Source organism: Mus caroli, chromosome 4 (assembly GCF_900094665.2).
Source record: "Mus caroli chromosome 4, CAROLI_EIJ_v1.1, whole genome shotgun sequence".
Lineage (NCBI taxonomy): Eukaryota > Metazoa > Chordata > Mammalia > Rodentia > Muridae > Mus > Mus caroli.
This window is the reverse complement of record NC_034573.1, coordinates 92,652,496-92,656,798: the sequence shown is the minus strand read 5'-3', so window position 1 is coordinate 92,656,798 and position 4,303 is coordinate 92,652,496. Positions and strand designations below refer to the sequence as shown.

The 4,303-nt window shown below is 39.9% G+C and overlaps 1 pseudogene; it reads right to left on the bottom strand.

Annotated features, from left to right (window-relative positions):
* Positions 1–2,560: 2,560 nt before the first annotated feature.
* LOC110293796 lies at positions 2,561–3,006 on the bottom strand (annotated as a pseudogene).
* Positions 3,007–4,303: the final 1,297 nt, after the last annotated feature.

The window sequence follows — 4,303 nt, the reverse complement described above, 5'->3', positions numbered from 1 at the left end:
ACATTGAAACTACAGAAGGACACAGGTGTAAACAACATGCTTGTGGATAGAACCCCAGTAAGAAAAAGTCCCAAGATCTGACAAGTAGACGAGGTGAGATTAAAAAGCTTCACACTGCAAGGAAGACTATAAAGAAGATGAACAGACAGCTGAGCTGCTAAGATGGCTCAGTGGGTGGAGGCCCTTAAGCACAGACACTGGTTGAATCTGATGCTTGGGTCCCACACAGTGGTAGGAGAAAACCAATTCCCCAGAGTTGTGCTCTGACTCTGTCTGTCTTTATCTGTCTCTGTCTCATGCATTCTCTCTCACACAAAAACATATATGGATATGTACAGACAGACAGACAGAAAAATCTTTGTCACTTATACTTCAGATAACTACAGATATTCTACAATATTTGAAGAGCTATAATTTTCTCCATCCTCAGAACTGCCAATCAATTAATTGGCCAATGCTATGAACAGATAGTTCTGAAAAGAAGAAATACAATAGGCCAATAAATATTTTAAAAAAAGTGTTTAACATGTCTAGCCATCAGAAAAATGCAAACTAAAATTGCTTTGAGACAACATGTCACCCTAGCCAGAGTGGTGACAAATCATGTGCTGGGACAGATGTGGAGAAAGACAAGCCTATGTTCACAGTTGAGATTATAAATTAGAGCAGCCACCAGAATTCAGTGTGGAGTTTGCTCAAGAGGAGAACTTTGTGACCCAGCTTGTACCACAGAGATGCCTGATTACCTGTAGTCATTGTTCCTCTCTTCACCAAAGCAAGGAGAGGGAATCAGTTCCATTGTCCATTAGTAGATGAAAGAATGATAAAAATGTAGCACACACACAATGGAAATGGATACAAAGTGTAAATAAAAATTCAATCTTTGGCCCCACCGGTGGTGGTGCATGCCTTTAATCCCAGCACTTGGAAGGCAGAGGCAGGCAGATTTCTGAGTTTGAGGCCAGCCTGGTCTACAAAGTGAGTTCCAGGATAGCCAGGGCTACACAGAAAAACCTTGTCTTGAAAAAGCCAAAAAAAAAAAAAAAAAAATTCAATCTTTTTTTTAAGTTGGTCTAACTCTATTGAAATGTGTTACAGAAGATAAAATTCCCACTGTCTTGAGTCATAGATGATTGAAATCTGACTCAAATTTTACTACAAAAGAATGTATGATAAACAGTTCAAGCTACAGTATAAAAAGCTTTATTTTAAAACTTAAGTGTCTCCTCATTGAGTGTTTGCAAATGGGCTTCCTAAGCATTAACAGTTGTTACAGCTCCATGAAAACTGCACTTAATACAGCAATAAAGATGCTCTGACCCAACCATGAGAAACTAGCGAGAATTAGAAGATGTAACAAAGTAACAAAGTAACATAAGATTTACTTCTTGTATCAAAAGAGTTACTCATATATAATAACACAAAGAAAATGAAAAAAAATCCTTTAGACTCCTGTACAGACTGACCTCTTATTAATACATAGACCTCAGTAAGCAGAATTTCAGGGAAAAAAAAAGACTAAAATATGTGTATCAGTTATAACGGAGGTTCCTAGAGGAGGCTTTCTGTTGTTAAATACTCTCCCAATTTTCAGACTCTTTATTGTTTAATCCCAAGGACTAAAGCCAGGAGCACTCACATAATAAGTCCTAAACTGCTGTGCCCGGCACCTTCCCTAGCTCCTTAATGTTTCTATTTTGAGGCAGATTCACAAGGTCCCCAGGCTGGCCTTTAGCTTTTGATCGTCTTGCTTCAGCCTCCCAAGTAGCTGGGATTACAGGCCCGGGTGAAGCCCTTTTCTAAAGCCCACTCTATTCTAAGGTTCTTTTGAAAATGGGAAGATATCATTTAATGGTTCCAATCTCAGCTTCCATTTCAAGGCAACGCTTGAGTTTTCATTCCGTTCCCTACTGACAGTGTCCTCCCTACTTAGGATATCGGAGGCTCTCTGTGTAACAAGGTCTTTGTTTTTGTTTTGTTTTAAATTTTCAGTGAAACGTTTGCATCTTTTGGGAAATGTGTTTAGTGAACACCAAGTCCTGATAGTATCCTGATGTGTAAAGCATAGAAGCAGGTGGCATCCCCAGGACCATTTAAGGCTGGATTGGTGCCAACTATACTGAAATATAAAAGGCAAATCCAGTTGTCAAACACCTGTTCCTAATTTAGAACAAAGTTAAATAGGCTACAGCAAAACCTCACTGATAAATATGAAAACTTAAAATGTAGAAGAAAATCATCTCAGTCCCCATGAAGATTACCCACCTACTTTAAAAGTCAATTCGGATGCTTTGTCCAGTCTCCCTAAAAGTGTGGTATCCAGCTGACAGTTTAATCAGCACAGATTGTGTCTGTTGCCCTGATAGAGCTTTTTGACCTAATAACAGAAAATCATCCTAATAACACTAGGGTTAGAGGCATTCTTTGGATTCTGTCTTTTAATATTTCAGAGGAAAACCAGAGGTGGCTTCCAGAGACACTGATGAGACCTTGGGTAGTGTTCTCCATCATCATCATTGTGTTGATGTACTGTGAGCTGTGTACTTAGGGCTCATCCCACTCACTGTTTTTGTGCCAGTTTCCCATAGCCACCTCTTCCAGCATCGTAGTCCTCATCCCGAACCTGACCCCCAGACGGTCCATGTCCATACTGCCTGCCCTCCTTAAAGCCTGTGTCCCAGTCTGTCTGTATGATCCTGTCATCCAGATGAGTTCCGTTTATGGACCACATTGTGTTCTCTGCATCTGCTCTTGAATAGTATTTCACAAAACAGAATCCACATGCTGCTTTCTTCATTTTATCCACATCCACGATGATCTTCTTTATATGACCACTTTTACTGAAGAGTTTGTAAATCTGTTCTTCAGTTGTATAAAAGGAAAGATTTCCAACATACAATGTAACTTTTCTTGTTCTTCATTGTCGCCCAGGAAGTGCTGGTCCCGGTATTTGCTGAGTTCCACGTAGGAATCCCTGTGCAGCGCCTTCAGTAAGCCACTCAACATGATGCAGAAACACAAAACATGACCCGGCCATGGCTGGGAGAACCAGGCAGCCAAAAATTCAATCTTGAAAGTTGCAAGAAAATGGGTGGGACTGGGAAATATTAACCAGGGTATTCCAAGCTCAGCAAAACAAATACTGTATGTTCTTTCTCATATTCATAGCCTAGCCTCTAATTGTTAAATTTGCATATGTAGGTAGGAGAAAACAAGACTAAAGGCCATGGTTCTATACAAAATGAAAGAAAGGGGTTTTAAGGAAAGGGAGTAGGGAGGATAATAGAATAAAGCAAAGGGGGATATTAGGGGAAAGTTACAGTGAGGATAAAGAGGATAAGGGAGATAAAGAAATGGGAGAATCAAGCAAAATGAAATATGTTTGAAAATTGTATCTGGAAACTTGTTACTTTGTAAGGTAATCTTAAAAAGGCCTATTAAAAATTGCATTTCTACGTAGTAGCAAAATATAAAAATAAATGAAAAGATTCAATTTTCAGGTAAATGAATAGAACTGGAATGTATTAAAGTGAACGATATACTCCAGGCCCAGAAAGACAACTGATGCACGTTTTCCCTCATTTGTGGATCCTAGCTCCAGATCTATTACCTTATATGTTAAATTTGGGATGCTTGTGGAAGCTGAGAAATCATAGAGAGGCCATGGGGTGAGAAGTGCCTTAAGGAAGAGTGCAAGGTAGCATGGAGGTAATAGAGAGTAGAGAGGGAGTGAAAGGCTAAAGAGAGGTGGGGAGGGATGAGGAGATGAAGGGTGGAAGGTGGAATTGACTGAAACAATAGGGTGTGAAAAAGCCATTTGGAAGACCTACTACCTTGTAATCAAATTATATATACATTAAAAAAGAAAAGATTTGGAAGGGAGAGACATTGCATGGCTGGAAAAAAGTGTTGTCCTAGAAGCTGTAATTTGTCAAGCAAAAATCCTCATTTGGAATGGTAATTATTAAGCAAAAACCAGGGGTGGGATGCCTTCTAACTAGTTATTGGGTAGATCCCAGAGACCCCCCAGATCAATACAGATTCTTACCACTACTCTTGGTTGTTTACTATGACTAGGTGATAAGACCCCATTGCTAAGGACTCACACATCCTGGCTGCATGACATAGAGAAATCAAGCTGGAGCTGAACAAGAAGCTTCCTCTCTGATAGTCAGGTTCCACGAGTGCTGCGAAAGCTGAGGGGGAAGAACGAGCACCAGTGGTCTTCGAAATCCATTAAAGAAACCTACGGAAATGTAAACAGTGGAAGGAAATGAATAAAGCTGCCCAAGACCTGAAAGTG